Source organism: Phyllobates terribilis, unplaced genomic scaffold, assembly GCF_046119375.1.
Source record: "Phyllobates terribilis strain yellow unplaced genomic scaffold, ASM4611937v1 Scaffold_8__6_contigs__length_399053987, whole genome shotgun sequence".
In the NCBI taxonomy this organism is placed as follows: Eukaryota; Metazoa; Chordata; class Amphibia; order Anura; family Dendrobatidae; genus Phyllobates; species Phyllobates terribilis.
This window is the reverse complement of record NW_027362768.1, coordinates 293,117,461-293,139,824: the sequence shown is the minus strand read 5'-3', so window position 1 is coordinate 293,139,824 and position 22,364 is coordinate 293,117,461. Positions and strand designations below refer to the sequence as shown.

The 22,364-nt window shown below is 46.4% G+C and overlaps 1 protein-coding gene across 6 annotated transcripts in view; it reads left to right on the top strand.

Annotated features, from left to right (window-relative positions):
• LOC141157322 (microtubule-associated serine/threonine-protein kinase 3-like) overlaps positions 1 to 22,364 on the top strand; it is a 490,040-nt gene that overhangs the window by 229,456 nt on the left and 238,220 nt on the right. For all 6 annotated transcript variants that reach the window (XM_073644404.1, XM_073644408.1, XM_073644401.1 and 3 more), the window contains 2 exons: positions 6,289 to 6,580; positions 7,729 to 7,776. The gene's annotated coding sequence lies outside the window, so the exon portion shown is untranslated. The remainder of the gene's footprint in view (positions 1 to 6,288; positions 6,581 to 7,728; positions 7,777 to 22,364) is intronic.

Below are 22,364 nucleotides of genomic sequence, written 5' to 3'. Positions count from 1 at the left end.
TTCTTGCTTTCCCATACACAAGCAGACTTATGTCTCTTAGAGAGGAGTTCACACAGGCAGGTTCCTGGTATGACGAGAAACACCTTACCGTGTCTACCAGGTACACATGAATTGGTCAATTTATGCGCTAAGATTTCCCATTTATTTCTATTTTTTACAGCAGTAATGCTATTCAAGTTTCATATATTTCTTGTTCGCATAGTTAGCGTTGCAGTGTGCTACTTTGTTTATTAGTTGTATATGGAAGTAGCTGCTCCTAGTAAGCACCTGTACACACCTATCTCTTGTTTTGGAAGTGACGGACAGTTTTTTCTGTTTCTATAAATTTCTGTGAAGCACCTGGGGGTTCAAGGTGCTCACCACACATTTAGATACATTCCATGGGCGGAGGGTATAGTTTCCAAAATGGGGTCACTTGTGGGGTGTTTCCACTGTTTAGGCACATCAGAGGCTCTCCAAATGCAACATGACGTTTTTGTTCTCGATTTCATACATTTTTGGGTTCAAAAAGTCAACTGATGCTCCTTCCCTTCCGAATCCTGCTGTGCGCCCAAATCAGTAGCACTGGCGTACTCAGGAGAAATTGCGCAACAAATTTTGGGGTCCATTTTCTCCTGTTACCCTTGTGAAAATAAAAACATTGAGGCTAAATGAATATTTTTGTTGGATAAATGTGATTTTTTATTTTCACGGCATTACATTATAAACTTCTGTGAAGCACCTGGGGGCTCAGGCAGGGCTATGGAGTCGGTAAGCCAGACCTCTGACTTCTCAATTTCCCTGACTCTTGACTCCAACTCCACGACTCCGACCCCACAGCACGGCCTCACTACTGAGCATGTGCATGAAGTGCAGCACAGATTCATCTCAACTAAAAGCAAAGATCCTTAGATCAGGAATAGAAAGGACATTTTTAGGACATTTCATAATTTTCCCAAAACATTTACAGCACATTCTGCATTGTACTACTGCACTCAATTTATTATATATTTTAGGAGTCGGTCCATTTTATACCGAGTAAGAATCCACCAAAATGGACACCGACTCCACGACTCCGCCTCCAACTCCATAGCCCTGGGTTCAAAGTGCTCACCACACATCTAGATACATTCCTTGGGGGGGGGGGGGTCTAGTTTCTAAATTGTGTCACTTGTGGGGGGTTTCCACTGTTAGATACATCAGGGGCTCCCCAAATGTGACATGGCGTCTGCTCTCGATTTCAGCAAATTTTTCAGTTCAAAAACTCTAATAACGCTCCTTCCCTTCCGAGCCCTGCTGTGCGCCCAACAGTAATTTCGCCCTACATATGGGGTATCGAAATGCTCAGAATAAATTGCTCAACAAAGTTTGGAGTCCATTTTCTCCTGTTACCCTTGTGAAAATAAAAAACTTGGGTCTAAAGTAAAAGTTTTGTGAAACAAAGTTAAATGTTAATTTTTTTCCTTCCACATTGCTTCAGTTAGGCTATGTGCCCACGATGCAGAAATGAAGCAGAAAATTTCTGCAGCGTTTCTGCATGTTCTTGGCAGTCAAAAACGCTTGCGGATTTTAGACGCATTTTTGCAGCGTTTTTACATGCGGATTTGACTTGCGTTTTTCAAGTGCATTGGGACCTCAAATCCGCATGCAGAAACGCACAAATAATGGACATGCTGCGGATTTTTCCACAAGGAAAATCCGCTGCGGAAAATTGCGCAGCATGGGCACAGAACATGCAGATTTTCATTGGGGATCATGGGGCACGGATTACCAAGCGTTTTGCAAGCGTTTACGCTGCGGAAATTCCGCATGAAAAACGCATCGTGGGCACATACCCTTACTGTGAAACACCTGAAGTGTTAATAAACTTCTTGAATGTGGTTTTGAGCACCTTGAGAGGTGCAGTTTTTAGAATGGTGTCACTTTTGCGTATATTCTGGCATGTAGACCCCTCAGAGTCACTTCAAATGTGATGTGGTCCTAAAAAAATGGATTTGTAAATTTTGTTGGAAAAATGAGAAATCGCTGATCAACTTTTAACCCTTATAATTTCTTAACAAAAAATAATTATGTTTCAAAAATTGTGCTGATGTAAAGTAGACATGTGGGAAATGTTATTTGGACTATTTTGTGTGACATATCTCTGATTTAAAGGCATCAAAATTAAAAGTTTGAAAATTGCAAAATATTGAAAATTTTCACCAACTTTCAGATTTTTTTCTTGAATAAACGTGATTCATATCGAAATTTTTTTACCACTATCATGAAGTACAATATGTCACGAAAAAACAGTCTCCGAATCAGTGGGATCCGTTGAAGCCTTCCAGAGTTATTACCGCATAAAGTGACAGTGGTCAGAATTGTAAAAATGAGGCTCGTTCCTTAATGTACAAAGTTGCTCAGTCCTTAAAGGGATAAAAATAAAAAAATAAAACCACACCGCGGCCACAACATGCTGTCGTAGCCTTTGAGCTGTGCTCACACTTGCAGGAACGCTGAATTTTTCCTGCATTGCTTCCACAAGGGTCCAAACCAAAATACATATGTTACGGATCCGGGTGGTGGAACCTCTGTGCTGCGGTGCAAGGAGGGACCAGAGGGGCGTGACTAAGTATCTACTCGGCCTGACCAAGGTCGCACGGCGGCTCAGTCGACTCCGTGAATCAGGGAGGGACCGAGCAGAGGGACCAGGTGCCACTCTGGGACCGACCTTGTATGAGAGCAGGTGACTCCCACGGGTCAGAAGGCAGGAGCTGACGGGTACAGCGGAAGAGCACGGCAGGCAGGCTGACGGGTGGTCCGGGTAGACAGGCAGGCTGATTCGGCTGATAGCCAGACAGGTAGGCAAGCTGGCGGGCACAACAGGTAACAGGCAGGTGCTTCCAGGTAAGCAGGCAAGCGAGCACGGCAGGTAAGGGCAGGTGCTTCCAGGTAAGCAGGCAAGCCGGCACGGCAGGTAACAGGCAGGTGCTTCCAGGTAAGCAGGCGGGCAGAGCCCATAGACAGACTGGTGGACTGGACTGAAGGCAGACTGTCGGGCTGGAAAGTAGTCAGACTGGCGGACTGGACTGAAGAACAGACTGGCGGACTGGACTGACTTGCAGAGGTCCTGAGGACTGAAGCAAAGTAAGTATAACAGACAACAACGTTGCACGGGCACCTCCATATTGGAGGAGGTACCTTTTATAGAGAAAGTCATCCGGCCATTGGTCGGGGACTTTTTAGGACGGCGCGCGCGGCCCCTTTATGAGGGAGGGAGCGCGTGCCCTAAGCACAGTGCCAGGGAAGCTGCGTGCACGTGTAGCAGCAGCAGCAGCAGGGAGGCCGGAAGACGTCGGAGCAGAACCGCGGCGGTAGGGGGGACGGCGTCTCAGCCTGGCAGGGGGCAGAGACGCCTATGCTACAACATAATTTCAATCTGCTCTATTTATTGTCGTTTTCTTGCTTTTTTTAGTGCGTTTTCCCATTTTTTTTGGGTGCAGATTTGACAGCACTTTTTAAATTATTTTTTTTTGGGTGCAGAAACATTGATATTTCACATTTAAAAAATGCAATTGTGGTTTTCCATGTGTTTTTTTCTGACTTCCCATAGAATTCTGTAGGGATAATAAAACGCCCCCAAAAGTGGACAGTTCCGCAGCACAGCGGGTATGAGGCTTCATGAAATCACATCCACTGTGGTTGCATTGAGGAACACAGCAGAAAATTTACTGCCAGTATGTTATGTGTGAACACAGCCTTGAGATGCAGGGCGAAACGTGCTGTTATTCTGCACACGTCCATTTTCCAGGAGGAGCCAGCTGGTTGTGGACAGCGACAGAGCAGTGCTTGCAGTTCCTAGGAAACCGGCCTCTTCTGATAGACTGCAGAGGTAGCCGGTAATCTAGGTAACCAGCAGTATACAATAAAAAATCCCTACTTTCTTGAGAACGGAGAGGATTTTTAATAATAAATAAATAGTAACGTTCCTTATTTTTACAAGCATTTTCAATTTTATTCCTTTCAGAAGTGAGACAGCCCCCTTCAATAATAAGTCTATAAGGCCGTGTGCCCACTATGCGTTTTTTAAGCGTTTACGCAGCGGCAATTCCGCCGCAGAAATGCTTAAAAACCGCATGGTAGAAGGCCTGCCATGTTCCCCAATGATAATCCGCATGTGCTGTGCACATGCTGCGGAAATTTCCGCTGCGGATTATCATTGCAGAAAAATCCGCAGCACTACCAATTATTTTGCGTAAGCACAGTGTTTTTGCCGCCATTGACTTGCATTGGAACGCATGACATCTGCATCACTACCAATTATTTTGCGGACACGCGGTGCAATTGCCGCTATTGACTTACATTAAATTGCTTAATATCCGCATGACTAGATGTGCACATGCGGATATTAAGCGGTTCAATGTGCGGACGGTACCCGGGTCTGGAGAAGAGGAGACTCTCCTCCAGACCCGGGTACCATAGTACCTGTAAAAAAAAAAAAGAATTTAAAATAAAAAAAAAACATTATACTCACCTTCTGATGGCCCGCGGTCTTTTATCCGTACGTCTTGGCTCACCGGTGGCTCGCGATGGTGTAAAAGGACCTTCCATGACGTCATTCAGTCATGTGACAGGTCACACTACCGCTGACATCGGCGATTTTTTTACCATTTTTATTCTTTTTTTTAACTAACTTTATCACACTATATAAAATCCATGCCGGTTGCATGGATTTATATAGTGTGACCAAGTTGTCAAGCACTTTCCAAGTGATGCTTAAATTGCTTGGAAAAGCGCTTGACAACCCTCATGCAGAAATGCATGTGAAGAACGCTTCACATCCGCATGTCCCTGGCAGGAAAAACACATGTACAATCCGCATGTACAATTCGCATGTACAATCCGCATGTACAATTCGCATGCGTTGTTTCTGCCAGGGAGATGCAGAAACGCTCAGGAAAAATCCGGAGCATTTCTGCATCATGGGCACATAGCCTAAGGCTATGTGCCCACGATGCAGAAATGCTGCATATTTGTTCAGCTTCTCCCTGGCAGGAAAAGCGCATGTGGATTTTATATGCGTTTTTCCTGCCAGGTAGAAGCGTTTGTCAAGCGTTTTTGCATGAATTTCTGCATGCGGGTTATCAAGCGCTTTTCCAAGCGATTTTAGCATCACTTGGAAAAGTGCTTGACAACTTCGTCACACTATATAAATCCATGCAACCGGCATGGATTTATATAGTGTGACCAAGTAATAGTTAAAAAAAAAATAAAAATGGTAAAAAAATAAAGATTATACTTACCTTCTGATGGCCCCCAGTGTCTTCTCCGCTCGGTCCGGTCTGTTGTATTGGTCGCAGTGGTGTGAAAGGACCTGCCATGACGTCATTGACTCATGTGACAGGTCACGAGACCGCCGACGTCAGCAGTCACGTGACCTGTCACATGACTAAATGACGTTATGGCAGGTCCTTTCACACCACCGAGAACCATACAACAGACCGGACACATCGTTGAGGAGACCGGGGGCCATCGGAAGGTAAGTATAATCTTTATTTTTTATTTTAATTCTTTTTTTAACAGGTTCTATGGTACCCAGGTCTGGAGGAGAGAAGATTCTCATCCAGACCTGGGTACCATTGTACCTGTGGAAAAAAGAATAAAATAAAAAATAAAGATTATATTCACCTTCTGGCGGCCCGCAGTGTGCTTGTTCTCCTTTGCCGGCAGATCGCGAAGGACTGAAGGACCTGCGGTGACCTCACAGTCATGTGACGGCAGGTCTTTCAGTAGAGATCTCCCGACAGCCAGCACAGGAGTGCAGCAAGACACCGGGGGCCATCAGAAGGTAAGTATAGATTTTTTTATTTTTTACCATTCTTTACGGTCACACTATATAAATCCATGCCGGTTGCATGAATTTATATAGTGTGACCAAGTTGTCAAGCACTTTCCAAGTGATGCTAAAATCGCTTGGAAAGCGCTTGACAACCCGCATGCGGAAATGCATGTGAAGAACGCTTCACATCCGCATGTCCCTGGCAGGAAAAACACATGTACAATCCGCATGTACAATCCGCATGCGTTTTTTCTGCCAGGGAGATGCAGAAACGCTGCAGAAATTTTCTACTTCATTTCTGCATCGTGAGCACATAGCCTAAAAGGATAAGGTGACATCCGGGAATGTACATGAATAAAGCAGCTCGGTCTTAAGGAAGGCTCCCCCTAGCGGTTGGGTGGTGTAACTCTTCGTCTAGTCTCAGCACTCACACACACAGTATGTAAATAAGTCTGACGTAACGCCTTCCTATTGGTTGTTTCTGCAAACAGGGCTTTTCTGTGCGTAGAACGTTCAACGTCACGTTTCCTCGGTGCTGATTGGCTGGGGTCGCTAGTCGTCATGGTGATTGTGGCCTGGTGGACTGACGGGAACCCGTGGAGCGAATGGAGCTTGAAGAGCAGGGGAAGTCGTCTCTTCCCGGAGAGCTGGCGTTGGGGGTGCCCGAGCTGCTGAGAGTGCTGTGGGAAGAGCCCGAGAAACCCTGGAGGAGTCCCGGAGGCCGCGTCAAGTCCCACCGGCAGCATCGGTACAGGCTGTGCCCACTGGCCAGGGAGAGCTATGGTAAGCTGCTGCAGCTGTCACTGCTGGAGGTGCAGAGAATCCCTCCTATACACTGTGCAGGTTGCTCACAGGAGCTTACACTATATATACAGGACATGTATGGGGCACTAGTCAGTGTACTGCAAACAATTACCCTGTGGAGTGGGGGGACGCCGCCTGTCAGCCGCCCTGTGCAGGTGGGAAGCCACCTGTCAGCCGCCCTGTGCAGGGGGGGACGGCGCCCGTCAGCCGCCCTGTGCAGGGGGGACGCCGCCCGTCAGTCGCACTGTGCAGGGGGGGATGCCGACTGTCAGCCGCCCTGTGCAGGGGGGTATGCCGACTGTCAGCCGCCCTGTGCAGGGGGGGCGCCGCCCGTCAGCCGCCCTGTGCAGGTGGGGACACTGCCCATCAGCCGCCCTGTGCAGGGGGGACGCCGCCCGTCAGCCGCCCTGTGCAGGGGGAACGCCGCCTGTCAGCCGCCCTGTGCAGGGGGAACGCCCTGCACTTGAGGTGACCAGACCTGCTGTAATATATTCAGGTTTTGCTGTGGATTGACAATTGCTTTTTTTCTTTATATTCTCTCATGTGAGGCTGTATGTAATCAGCCAGTGCTGCAGCCCGTCTATTTATAAGATCAGGGAAGGTCCCAAATACAAAATGCTCCATTTATGGCAATCCGCTTGTTTTTGATTTTTGGAGGGACCTGTTACCAGATGAAAAGTAACCAGTTTTTGAACTTTTTATTCTCACTGCTCCCCTGAGTACTCAGTAGTCTATTTCCCACAGTTCTATTGCTGCTTTTTCTGTTTTTCCAAGGAGGCGGTGCTCGGTGATTATACAGAACAGCCTAACCTCCCGCCTCGCCCCTCCAGAGTCATGTCCGCCACGTTCCATTGGTGAAGACCAAGCATATCCGCACTAATAAAGAGGTTCACATTTCTGGAACTGTATGGAAGATTTAAAAAAAATAAATAAAAATAATCCCTAAAGCCAAAATACTCAAAGGAGCTGCAGAAATATTATAATTTAGAAGAAAAAAAACCTGGTTACTTTAAACCTGCTGAGAGATCCTCTTTAAATCTAGAGACACAGAGTGAATATAAGTATATATTTCCACCACCCATTAACAGTTTTATACTTTGTTAAAAAATGTATTTATCTCCTAACAGCTCTTCGCAAGTTCCGAGAAGCCGTCAATGGAAATGATCTGGACACAGGTACTCCTTTACCTCAATCATCTATATACTATATATGTGCATCATTACAGCACATCTGCTTCCTCTGTGTATTTGTGGCCTTCTGTCCCTCTGATTTCTGGCTATGCTCCGGCTTAGTTACCGCCGTGATAATCCGGTAGAGCTGCAATGAGTAGTATTAAACAGTGACTAAGTACAGCGAGCCACTGATGACATGGTGGATGGCAAACTCCATCAGGTGGCTGTCAGAGAGTCCTGCCATGGTTCACACACTGATCATAATTCTATTGTAATGAAGCGGCACTAAATCGCTGAAGAAAATAGATCTTTGTCACATATTCTTGTTTAAAGGGCTGCTCCAAGGTAGGTTTTATCTCACTAATACATTAATGTACTGCACTTGGGGTGGCCAGGCCAACATTAAATGTATAAAATCCTCCTGTTTCATACCACATGATCAGGCCAGACATTGCTTCAATGTATACGAATTGGGGGTGCATATATATATTCATTCTGATGCGATCAGCTGCTGGAGCCTGACTGATATACGCAGCCATGTATCGTCTAGGGTAAGTGTTGTCACAGTTCCCAGAAGTTTAACTCCTCATATCCTTAAGGGAATAAATAAAGCTTTACAGGGGTTGTGCCACGATACAACATGCTGTTAATACTGCAGACATCTTGTAAATAAATATTTTTGAAATTTAAATGTATTAAAAATGATGCCCCATTTAAGAGATATGTACTTATGATGTTCAATATGGCGCCCTCTAGTGTTAGAAGTACTATCTGCTTTGTCCATCCATCTAACCCTCTTCTACTGGCCAGGCATGCGCAGATCCCTCTCTCTCTTTGAAATGGCGGCCTGTGCTATGCAGTAGGATCCCTCGACAAGTCAGCCAGCTGGATCTCATACAACTGACTGAAAGCTGATGTGTGCTGGGAACGTCTGAAGTGCCTATAGAGTGACGTTCCCAGCGCACACGGGCAGGAGAGTCGCCCCTTCTCACCTACCACAGCAGTTATGATGACCAGTATTGCACCCTCATGCCCGGCTTTTTTTTTTGCAGTGGGAAATGATCAGTAAAGGCAGCGGCTTCCTTGTCTTCTTCTGCTGTCTGTGCATAGCGCAGCAATGGTGAAGAGTTTGTCCTCTGATTGCTGCACTCTGCCCAGGCAGTGACAGAGATCTTGGCTGCACTATGAAGAACACAGCTGCCAGTGCACAAACTCCTCACAACTCCCGAGCTCTGCACTGTCAGCAGCGAGTGAGACGACAAGAAAGGCGCTGCCTGCTGCACTGAATCAGCTCCGCAGGTCCCTGCCTCTCCTTTCACACCTCTCCCAATGGTCGTTACTATCGGTCTTCCTGATGCTCCTGGCTCTCCTCCAATATGTCCTCCGTTCCCCACAAGTTCTAGCCTCTTCTTCACCCTTTTCTTGGAGCCAGGAGCAGAGGCAGTGAATAGGCAGCAGCTTCTTTCCTTACTGACAGTGCGGAGTGCAGCAGTTGTGATGAGTTTGTCATCTGACTGCTGTGCTATGCCGAAGCAGAGACCGAGATCGCAGAGTTTGCTCTGCCTGTGTATGAGGACAAACTCAGCACAGCTTCTGCACTCAGAAGACAAGTAAGCCAGAGGGTTTCACTGCCTCCACAACTCTTCCACAATCCCTGCCAGTCCTCCCACAGCGGCTGCCTCCTCTTTCCCTTGCAGTTTTGTGAGAGGGGAGACAGACTTGCTGTGAGGGTTTCCCCAGTGTAATAAAAAAAAATGTCCATTAAAACAAAAAAGAATCACTATCCTAAAAAATGTTACATTTTTACAAACATTTTCTAACCCGAACTAGAGTTAGGATTTAGGGTTTTGATTAGGACTAGGATTAAGACTAGGATTAGGACTAGGATTTAGGGTTTGGATTAGGGATATAGATAGGGTTGAAGCCCCTATACACACTAGCACACTAGAGTAGGGTCATCCAAACTCACTAATATTGGCAGGATTATCCATCAGGCTAATGTGTATGGGGCCTCCTGACTATCCCCTGACAAATGATGACGCCCAGTCAGAGATCATGATTTCACCTATATAGTGCGATACTGTTGAAATTGCAGTGTATATAGTACAAGCAGACTGGAGATTTATAGGTTCAAGTCCCACGAGACTACACAATAAAGTAAGTAAAAATGTATTAGAAATTGATATGAGTTTATAGAAGTGTGAGTATGTATGTATATATAATGTAAATGTGTATATATATTTTTCTGGTACATAATATGTAGGCAGTCCTCTACTTAACGAACATTTGGCTTACACGCAACTCGTCTTTATGATAGGAAACATAAAAAAATAACTCATTGCTCACCATCCCTATGCCACCCCGCTTCCCACCGTCCAGTCCTTTTCTTTCCGCTGTTGAACATCTCATCTCCGGTCTCTTTACTATAGGTCAGGACTTTGTCCGTCTCCAGACATCGGAGATCACGGCACAACATAAGGTGTTGGCGCACGTCTTGCATTCCCAACCTTACAACACGCAGTGATCTCCGAGGACTGGATGCGGCTGTAAGTCCTGACCTATAGTGAAGAAACCAGAGGTACGGTGCACAATGGTGAATAGAAGAGGACCGGACAGCGGGGTGACCGGAGAAGTCAGCGTTCAGGTGATTTTGGAATTTTTTTTTTTTTTTTGCCGGCCATATTCTAACTTCTACAAATTGGTGTTATGAACAAACCCACAGAAGCAATCTAATTCGTAACCTGGGACTGTGTGTGTCACTACATGATGGCACTTATTTTATTGTTGGACTACCAGCCTGGCCACTGGACCAAAGTCCTATCATCCTTTTTGCTCATGTATAGAGAGAGACAGAGAGAGACGCATAGAGAGTTTTCGGGAGGGGAAATAATGAGCGCAAACACCGTTTTTAGGGAGATAAAAAGGTTTTCTGTCAAGTTGTAATGTCGTATAGTGTTAATTATTTGAGTTATCCAAACTAAACATTTTCTGTGAACATTTATACCTGTTAAGGAGCTTTTAGCAGCAAAGTGTGTGGTGGCACAACCCCTTTAAGTGTTATATATATATACACATACAGTACAGGCCAAAAGTTTGGACACACCTTCTCATTTAAAGCTTTTTCTATATTTTCAGTGCTAGTGCACAGTTCTCTGCACTGTTCACGGCTGTCTGCGAGGTCTCTGTGTGTGAGTGGAGCTCACGCTGTAGTGTGTTCTGCAGCCACGTCCGGTTGTAGTCCGCTCAGCATGCGTCACTGTCTCATACATTGCTCATTTTTCTTGATTTCTCCTATTAGTGTGGTTCCATCCGTATCCAGCTAGATTGCTTCCAAAAACACTATATAGGAGTAGATAGAGGAGCCTTTCTGCAGCCTTGTGCCCTGCAGCCCCAGCCAGATTAGTATTAGCATATTTTTTGTAGCCTCATCTATTGAATTGTGGGTTACCTTCCTGCATTGTAATAGCTACAAAAAGTCTGTGATACTATCGGTTTTACATCTTTGGGCACATCCAGTGTCTTTTTGTGAAAAAAAATGTAAATAAAGTTCACCAAACACTCCACTTTACAGTTGTGTAGGCCACATTAGCTCATATTAAAGTCTAGTCCACACTTTAGAAAATTAGTGTTTCTTATTCCTGTTAGCAGCTGTTCAGGTATAAGCACACTAAGCCCTTAGTACTTTTCTGCCTATCTTTATCAGTCTACCAAGATGAAGAAGGCAAGGAGTAAGGCGCATGAGCGTGGAGTTTCTGCAGGGAGAGGACGTGGGGATTCTGTGCCTGCTGCGGGCACCAGTGACTCAGCATCCCCCAGTTTTACCAGGCAACAGTCCTTTATGCGCAGCTTTGTAGGAGGTCGCTCTACCCCACTGCTGCGGGAAGACCAAATTGAAGCCGTTGTCGGATGGATGGCAGCTAACGCATCGACTTCAATTAGTTCCAGATCCTCTCAGGTCCTGAGCACTGAAGAGCACCCATCTGTCTCTTCACCACCTGCCAAATTGCCCAGGCAGTCAGAGAGCCCTGGACAGGAGCCATCTCTACTTCTGTTCTCTGAATCTCTTGGCTTGGAAAGAGGGGGCCAGCCAAGCAAAATTCTAGAATTAGAAGAAGAGGTAGTATGCAGTGATGCGCAACTGCTTTGTCTCTCTGAATCTGAAGAGGCGGGAGGGCCAGTGCCTATGGTCAGCACACCTCAGTACGCATCTGATGATGAGACTCAGGTGCCACTTTCTGGTACGTACTGTGCTCTCGAGACTACCCAGGAGAAGCAGTTGTTTCAAGAGGGTTGTGTAGATGATGAGGTATGAGGTCCTTGACCCATCATGGCGTGAGGTACAGGAAGGTGGTGGGAGCAGCTCTGAGGAAGAGATTCCCCGAACGGCCCAGAAAGGAGGGAGAGGGAGGGGGCAGACTTGGTTGCCTATAGCCTCCACTTCGGCACCCATTAGGAGCATGCATCTTCCAAAACCCAAAACTGGCGCTCCCAACACTTGCAGTGCCTGGTCCTTTTTTGACACAGTTGCAGATGACATTTGCTTTGTCAATTGCAAGCTGTGTAATCAGAAAGTGAAAAGAGGGAAAAGTGTCAGCAACCTCAATACCACAAATATGTGGAAACATGTGCGGACCAAGCACGTGGTGGAGTTACAAAAATACACTGAAGACCTAGGCCAACCTACAGCGCCACCTACCACCTCTTCAGCTCGTGTTGTAGCCTCTTCCTCCAGCTCACACACAGCTGGTTCGGCTTCCTCACAGGATCGCCATGGAAGAACCTCTGGCACTGTTGTACAGAGACACAGTGTCATTCCACACACAGCACCACGTTCCCTGTCATCCTCACACTCCCAGGCCAGTCTACAGCCATCGTTAGCACAGGCATGGGAGAAAAGGCGCCCATACTCGGCAAACCACCCCATAGCACAGGCTCTGAATGCTGGCATTGCAAAACTACTGTCCCTTGAAATGCTATCATTCAGGCTGGTGGAGACTGACACCTTCCGTAACTTGATGGCATTGGCAGTCCCACAATACAACGTGCCCAGCCGCTTTTATTTCAGCAGGCAAGCCGTCCCTGCCCTGCAACAGCATGTGGAGGGAAAAATTAAACATGCGCTACAAAACGCCGTCAGTAGCAAGGTCCACCTGACCACCGATGCGTGGACAGGGACGATACCTTTCCCTCACTGCCCATTGGGTAAATGTTGTGGAGCCGGGTACTGATCTTGAGAGTGGCGCTGTACGTGTTCTGCCAACTCCAAGGTTTGCAGGAATCCAGTCTGTAGACATTGACTCCTCCTCGTACTCCAGTTACTCTGAATCAGCGCTGCAGGAGCCGTCACGGTCTACCTCCACATCGACCCGTGAACACCTGTTACGACCGATATGAGCACAGCCGTGGCCAAACGTCAACAGGCCGTATTGAAATTAATGTCTTTGGGGAATCGAAGCCACACAGCGCAGGAGCTCTTGAATGCCATCAAGCAGCCGAGCGACATGTGGTTTGTGCCAGCGAATCTCCAGCCAGGCATGGTAGTATGTGACAATGGCCGAAATCTGGTGGCAGCTCTGGGCCTAGGCAACCTCACTCACATCCCATGTCTGGCACATGTGCTCAACTTGGTCGTGCAGAGATTTTTGAGGGACTATCTGGATCTTGATGCACTGCTGCACAAGGTCCGCATAGAGTGCGCTCACTTGCGGCGTTCCAGCATCGCAAGATCGTGCATTGCAGCTCTGCAGCGCCGATTACGCCTTCCAGAACATCGCATCATATGTGACCTACCCACCAGGTGGAATTCAACGTTACATATGTTGGAGAGGTTGTGTGAGCAGCAGGCAGCAGTAATGGAGTACCAGCTGCAGCAGGCGCAAACAAGTCGCACTGCGCGCCGTTCACACTTCACCACCACTGAGTGGGCCTCTATGAAGGACATCTGCCACGTTTTACGTGCCTTCGATTATTCCATGCAGATGATGCACTAGTCAGCGTGACTATCCTCCTTATCTGCCTGCTTGAAAAAACACTGCAAGCACTAAGGGAGGAGGTTTTGGAAGAGGTGCAGGATGAGGAGTCACAAATGCCATCTGCTTCTCTACAGTCTGCGCAACGTGGTTCCTCACAAAGGCCTAGGCAGGGGACACTTTGTGAGGAGGATGAGGAGGAGTCAATGGAGGAGGAAGACATCTCTCCAGAGGAATGGAGGTACACAATGCTCTAGTAGTCAGTATCTAGAGCGAGGGTGGGGTGATGCAGAGCAGGCAGAGATCACGCCTCAAGCAGGGGACAGCGTTTCTTCGCCAGTTGGCAGTCTGCAGCACATGGTTGATTTCATGCTGTAGTGCCTGAGAAACGACCGCCGCATCGCCCACAATCTCAACACGGCTGATTATTAGGTGTCCACCCTCCTAGATCCTCGCTACCGGGACAACTTACAAAGCCTCATAACACCGTTGAACCGGGAGCGTAAAATGCGGGAGTACCAAGACACACTGGTGCATTCCATCATGTTCTCCATTCCACCCGAGAGCAGTGCTGCTAGTGCTTTACAAAGCAGCTCAGTGCGTCGAGGCAGTGGAGGAAGCTCTGCACAAAGAGGGAGCAGAAGCAGCGCCTCAGCACAAGGCAAGACCAGTATGGCCCAAATGTGGCAAAGTTTTGTGTCCCCGCCACAAATGTCTACACCATCACAGACGGCTCCAGTCAGCAGGAGGCAACGTTTCCGTCAGATGGTGACAGACTACATGTCTTGCCCTCTCAGTGTACTCCCAGATGGCTCTTCCCCCTTCAAGTTTTGGGTCTCTAAGCTGGATACATGGCCAGAGCTTAGCCAGTATGCATTGGAGGTGCTGGCTTGCCCTGCTGCTAGTGTATTATCGGAACGCGTCTTTAGTGCCGCAGGTGGTGTACTAACAGACCGTCGCATGCGACTATCCTCCGATAACGTTGACCGGCTTACTTTTCTGAAAATGAACAAGGCCTGGATCTCGCATGACTTTGCCAGTCCTCTTCCAGATTAAATAATTGGTTGTCAACAGTATCCAGGTCTCCTGTTGTGTTCATGTTTCTACCACCTGAAATGTAATCCCTGGGCTCCAACACCGCTAGTTGCTGCTCAGAAGTGCTGTCTGCATAGTCAACATTTCTCCAGTATTATTGGGGTTCAGTAACGTCAGCTGATCCCCTGCTGTGTGTCCGGCAATTTCTCCTGCTCTGTCCACATTGTCACTAACACTGATTTTAAAGTTGCTCCAATTAGGCCTCTGTCTGGCTCCTCTCTGTTTTCAGTATTTACCCTGGGTTCCAGCATCGCCAGCTGTTTCCCTGCAGTGTCTTTGGCACCGGTACTCCCTCCAGCCCATCCTGGTTCCAGCACGCCAGTTGTTTCCAGGTAGTGTCAACGTCACTTTGCCTCCAATACGTTGTCCTGTCGTGTTGCGGTCGGGTTAGCCGACTCTATGGTGCCTGCAGTTTAGGTGACTCCTATGTGAGCTGCTGGATCTGGCAATGAAGGCTGGTTCCATAGTGCCAATAGGACAAGCACCCCCTGTAGGACTGTGGGTTTCGGTAACTCCGGCCGGCTCACGGCCTTGCAACTTTTTTTTTCATGGGTACCTTCCGCTGCCCATCCGAGTTCCAGTACCATCAGCTGGTTCTCGGCAGTGCCTTTGGCTTAGGTGCCTCCTTCTCGGTATCCGAGTTCCACCAATGTCTGCTGGTCCTTGGTAGTGGTTTCTGGCACAGGTACATCCTGCTTAGTAACCGGGTTCCAGTACCGTCAGCTGGTCCTCGGTAGTTCCATTGGCTCTTGTACCTTCTGCTACCCATCCAGGTTCCAGTACCGTCAGCTGGTTCCAGGCAGTGCCTCAGCCTTCTTGTACCTTCTGCTACATTTCCAAGTTCAAGCTTTTTGAAATGGTTTTTGGTAATCACTCTGGATCTCCCTGACGAGGACCCCGAAGACGAGGACCCTGAAGACCACCCCGAAGACGACGAGGATCCCCAAGACGACCCCGAAGACCACCCCGAAGACGACGACCCTGAAGACGACGACCCTGAAGACCACCCCGAATATGAGGACCCCGAAGACGGCGACCCTGAAGACCACCCCAAAGAAGACCAAGAAGATGACCCTGAAGAAGATGACCAAGAGGACAAAGAACAAGAAGACAACCACCAAGATACAGAAGAACAAGAGACAGAAGACCAAGAAGCAGAAGAACAAGAAGCTGCAGAACAAAAAGCAGAACATTAAGCATAAGACTAAAAATCAGAGCAAAAGATATTATCTAAATTATAAGCAGAAGAAGACTAAGCAGTGTATGGGGTGAGTCTGTTCCTCCTCATGGTGCCCCTGGAAAAGACCTGCTGCTGCAGGCCAAACTGAACGCGGACAAATCCTGTTGTAAATCTTTTGTGACAGGCAGAACGGAAGGTGTAATCTTCAAACTTTCATAGATAACAATTACAGCAATGCCGGTCACAAATAAGAATATGATGAAGAAGTAGAATATGAAGAAGAAGAATAGTTGAATAAGAAGAATATGAAGAATGTGAAAAAAAAGAATAATAGGAAGAAGGTGAAGAAGAAGAAGATGAATAAGGTGAAGAAGAAGTTGATGAAAAAGATGCTGCTGCTGAGGATGATGAAGGAGAAAGTGTGGGAGAAGTAAAAAAGAAGGTGAAGAGCATGGAAGTAATGAAACATAAATATCTGACAAAATATAAAAAAGCTTAACATAGTCAATATCTTTGTAATTCCGAACGTCTTAAAAAAAATATTAATTCCTGCTATTCCATTTGATTGGGCTAAACCTCTATGCCTTTAATGTCTCCTCCACCTCCCCCAATACATTCTACATTATTCTTAGTTGTTTTCCTTCATGTAGAATTAACCTACAAGGAAAGAAAGGGTTTATTTTCATTCCGATATTTGTGTCCCATTGACTTGCATTGGTTTCCGGTATCGGAATCGGCGATATCCGATATTTTTTGGGTATCGGGCTGATCTAATCCGATCCGATATTTCTCGATATCGGAAGGTATAGCTCAACACTAGTAATAAACGCTCAGTACTGCTACATAAAAATCTTAAAATATTTGCAACAGAGTCGATGGGATGTCAAGATTAGATTACCAGGGGGTGTGGCCTGCAAGACAAGGTGGCAGCAGCTTAACTGCATAGCTCCAGCCAGCCAGGATTAAAACCAGCAAAAAGCAGCACACAGCATCGTCCTACAGCCTATTACCTAACAGCCAGTGGCGGCAGAACACCCAGGGCCCATGATGACCAGGGGAAGGTCTCAAAAAAGAGGATCCCCGGCAAGATTGGAGGCTTTCTTCCAGAGGGGACAAACAACAAGAACAGTGAGTAAGATGGCACCTGCCTCTCCTGCAACTTCTTCACACTCCTCAGGGGGAGAGGAAGCAGAGAATGTGAAACACAGCAGCAGGGATAATGAGCCCACAGCACCAATGACAAGGGCAGATATGCAAGAATTTCTGGCTGCAATTCGCTCCTCCATGAGGGAAGATATGCAGGCAATGTTGCAGGAGATAAAATGGGAGATTACTTCCATAGGGGATCGCACTTCCCACATTGAAAACAAGATGGAAGAATATGCCAGAACGATCAATGCCTTGGTAGATGAAAATGAGGCACTCAGGGAAGAGATGTCTCGAGTCACTGATAAAGTTTATGACTTAGAAGATAGATCCAGACGTAACAATGTGAGGCTTAGGGGAATCCCTGAAGAAGTGCCAGATAAGGATCTCTCTGAGTTCATGCGACGCTTCCTGGTGGCTGTATTACCTGAGGTTGCCCCTAATGAATTAATGGTGGACAGGATTCACAGAACACCGAAGCCCAGACACGTAGATCCTACCCTGCCTAGAGATACCTTGGCACGCATTCATTTCTTCACTACGAAGGACATGTTCCTATACCAATTAAGGAAAACCCCCAGGCTGCCTGAGGAATTTCAAAATCTGCAGGTCTTTCCAGATATTTCTGCGGCTACCCTGGCAAAGAGAAGAGAATTTGCTCATGTGTGCAGGGCATTGAGAGAGGCCGGCATACGGTATAGATGGGGATTCAACCCAGTAAAACTACTAATACTCCGTGACAGTGGCGTGGTAGCGTGTTTTACCCCTAAACAAGATTGGTTTCCTGGAAGATTGCCTATGTTCCTAGACAACCTGCTAAGGGCAAGAAAATTGCGTAGAAATGGGTATCGACCTGAAAGAGAGGCGAGGACGCTATCCTGGCTGAGATGGAGCTGTTAGAGGATTGCTGACCTTTTTTTTTTCCCTTTGTTCTTGTTGTTCGGCGGAAGCCTTCTAGTTGGTGATCCTCTGGACTGTGAGAAATCTTGCTGAGTGACAGCGAGATTTGAAAATCTCACGGGACCCCGTGGTCAGATTTATGTCTGAAGAATTTACTTTTTTGACTGAAGTTTTCTCTATGTTTTTTTCTGCGGACTTTTTTCCGCTGTGTTTTTTCCTTCTTTTTACTGTTTTAATTTTTTTTCCAATTTAACTTGAGGTGTATTTCCCCTATTGATGTAACTGCTGATCGTTCTAAGAACATATGTGCTTTTTTCAGTGAATGGCTCATGAGGGGTAGTGTTGGGTGGGTTGGGGTGGGGGAGGGGGAGGGGGGAGAGAAAAATTGGATTTTTGTATGCGGCTCATAACAATTTCCTCCTTTATGTGTAACTATGAGTATACAATTTCTCTCGTTGAATGTGAAAGGGTTAAATTCACCTGCCAAACGCTCTATGTTGTGAAGGGAGGTGAGGAAATCGAAGGCAGACATTGTGTGTCTGCAGGAGACGCATTTATTGGCAGCTGATAATCATAGATTGCATCAGGCACAATTCCCCCATATATTCTTTGCAAATGCCCAGACTAAGACAGCAGGAATCTGTATTATGATAAAAAATTCGGTGGCCTTCCAGAACATTCAGATGTGTGCAGACCCCATGGGTAGATACTTGGTGTTGGTGTGTACATTGAATGGGACCCCTCATACGATTTCAGCACTATACGCCCCAAATTCTGCCCAGCTCCCATTTGTGCGAAAAGTCCTCTCTACCATTTCAACACTTAAACAAGGGGAGGTTATTGTATGCAGGGATTTTAACATGCCAATGGATGGTACTTTAGACTGCTCATCTAGATTGGGTCGCCCTCGGAGAGAATTGGGCAAGTTGGTCCATGAATTTGGTCTGCAAGATTTTTGGAGATACTCTCATGTCAGTGAAAGGGACTATACTTTTCATTCTCTCCGACATGGGTCACATAGTAGGATTGACTTACTCCTAGTAGACAATAGAGCTCTCAATAGATGTATATCTGCGGAGGTTGGAACCACGCACCGATCTACCCGTGTACATCTTGCGCACCAATTCAACCCAACACCACACTGGCGACTAAACACCTCTTTATTATTGAATGACTCTATAATGACAAAAGCAATAGCAGAATTGACATCTTATTTTGAATTAAATGACAATGGCACAGTTTCCAACGAGACTTTATGGACAGCGCACAAAGCGGTGATACTGGGAGTCTTCTTACAACAAGCGTCACAATTGAAAAGAAAGAGGAAGCAACATAGGAATGACCTCCTGACTGAGTTGAAAAAGCTAGAAATATTAAATAAAACCTCCCCCTCACCGGCTACCACTGAGGCCATATATCAGCTCAGATTTAAACTGCGCTCTGATATGCTGGCAGTATATGAATATAACCTCCGCAAGTTCCAACTTAGTCACTACGCCATGGGAGATAGGCCGGGAGCCGTTTTGGCCAGGCGGGTCAAGAAAAGGGCTGCAAAATCCAGAATAGATCATCTACGGGACTCGAAAGGGTTGATAGCCAGAAGTCCGAAGGACATAGCTACAGTCTTTGCTGCATACTATAGATCTTTATATAACCTAAAAGATGATGTTGATACCCCACAGCCACAACAGATATTGATCAATATTTGAGTGATTTGAAGCTCCCGAAGGTTTCCCGGGAACAGTTACAAATATTGAATGCCCCCTTCACAGAAGTAGAACTGAAAGATGTTATTAATTCATCCAAATGTCACAAGACCCCTGGCCCAGACGGCATGGCTAATGAGTACTATCGTGGTTTCCAAAAAATTCTTACCCCATACCTTATCAGGTTATATAATACCTGGAGAGACTCGGGAAAGGTAGCAGTACCTAATTTGGAGGCTACGATCGTCAAATTGCCTTAGCCTAGAAAGACCCCTGATTCTCCAGGTAATTTTAGACCAATAGCACTTTTGAATAGTGATGTAAAGATCTTTACCAAGCTCTTTGGCTGTTAGACTAAATCGTGTCGTTCCTTCCCTGATATCCTCGGATCAAGTTGGTTTTGTAGCTGGTAGGGAAGCTAAAGATGGTACGAGGAGGATGTTGGATCTGATCAGATCAGAGTGGCAGAGTTGAGCGACCTCCCCAGTGCACTCCTGTCGCTAGATGCTGAGAAAGCGTTTGATAGGGTGCACTGGGGATACCTTAAAAGTGTTTTGCTTAAATTTGGACTAAAAGGACCTATTCTGTCTGCTATTAACGCATTGTACTCCACTCCTTCCGCTAAGGTTTTGACGTCTGGTTCCCTCTCTGAATCCTTCCCCATAACACATGGGACATGGCAGGGCTGCCCCTTATCTCCAGTCATATTTGCTTTATGTATGGAGCCCTTGGCTGAAAAGATTAGAAATAACTCAGAGATTTCGGGCATCTCGGTGGGGGGGGTCCTCCCACAAAATCGGTCTTTATGCAGACGATGTGGTTATCCCGTGCACTGATCTGGACAGGTCCTTCTCTGCCATTATGTCCGATCTCAAAACGTTTACGAACATCTCGTATTATAAACTGAATGTAGCTAAGATGGTTGTCCTGCCGATTTTTGTTCCGTTGTCACTTAGGCAAAGACTGGAAGGGGCATACCCTTTTCAGTGGGCGCAGGAAGGAATGACGTATTTGAGTATCAGCTTAACCCTTTCAAAACAATTAGTGGAAGTAAATTTTACTAGACTGATAAATACGGTGCGGGAGGAGCTGGCGGTATTACAAAACGTTGTTGCATCGTGGATAGCCAGGATAAATATTTTTAAAGTGAAGGTCCTTCCAAAAATGTTATACTATTTTAGGTGTATCCCAATTAAAATCCCTTCTAAAATCATAAATACCCTTCAAAGACTGGCTAATAATTACGTTTGGGACAATAGGAGACCGAGGGTGTCTGGTAGACTTTTGTATTATCCATATGACATGGGAGGGATGGGCATGCCCAATCTCATAGCCTACTATACAGCGGCGGTCTTGACGGGAATCAGGGACTGGTGGAACATGGACAGTGGCCACAAATGATTGCAAATAGAGTACTTACTTGCCCGAAACCATTCTACCAGATTGATATTGGAGACAGAAGTAGTGAAGCGAAGCACTATGGTCGCCGTGTTACCAACATCGGAGGCTACTATGCATTGTTGGAGGAATTTGGCATCCAAACTGCTGTTACTCCCCAGGACTGAGATCTCTTTACGAGCTCTAGAATATCATATTCCATATATTAACCTTCAACGTTGGGTGACAGCTGGAGTTCAATCGCTAGCAGACCTGTTGGAGGACAATGTAATAATTCCTTTTGATAAACTAGTTATGAGATTCCCGGACCTACGGCCCTTGTTTTACCAGTATTGCCAAATAAGGCATTTACTTCACTCTACACAGACATCCCCCTTTTTTATTCTACCTAAGGATAAAAGAGCTATGGGTTATTTTCTCCACTCTAAGACCGGTTCTAAGGGGGTTTCTATACTTTATAGGGCTCTAAACGACCCAGATCTGGACGATAAATTGACGTATATGACTCGTTGGGAACGGGATCTAAGAATTTCGACGGACCCTCAGGACTGACGGGATGGTTTGGATGAGGTCCAGCGAGTTTCGTCGTGTTTAAACCACCTAGAGCAGCTTAAAAAGACGCACATGAGGTGGTACTACTACCCGGCACAGATGGTACACTTCGGGTCTGAATCATCATCTTTATGTTGGAGAGGATGCAATGGGGAAGGCTCGTTGGGCCACATGTGATGGTTTTGTCCAAAACTTCAATCACTATGGGGGGCATTGGATAATTTTATATGGGATGTACTGGGGACTCACCTGGAGATAACACCTAGTATCGGAATACTTTATATAGGATTAATGGATGTCCCCTGGGAAATTAGAGGAATTTTGTCACATATTCTGATCGCAGTTAGATCAGCTATCGCGGCTAAATGGAAAGGAATGGGCATCCCTACGGTGGGGGAGATAGTGACCAGACTAAACACGAACTGTCAATATGAAAGGGCTCTGGCACACACACTCAAGGCAAAGAAGAAAACTGATAAAATATGGGAACCTTGGTTAAACAGCCCACTGTTTATACATGGGAACGTTGAGGAAGCGAGATATTTTGTGCGCCGTTCTGAGTTTGGGTGACGCGCGGGACGATTCTGGGCCCCTCTCCCTACCTTGCACCTCCGATCTTGCAATAGAGAAAATATGAGCCATGCG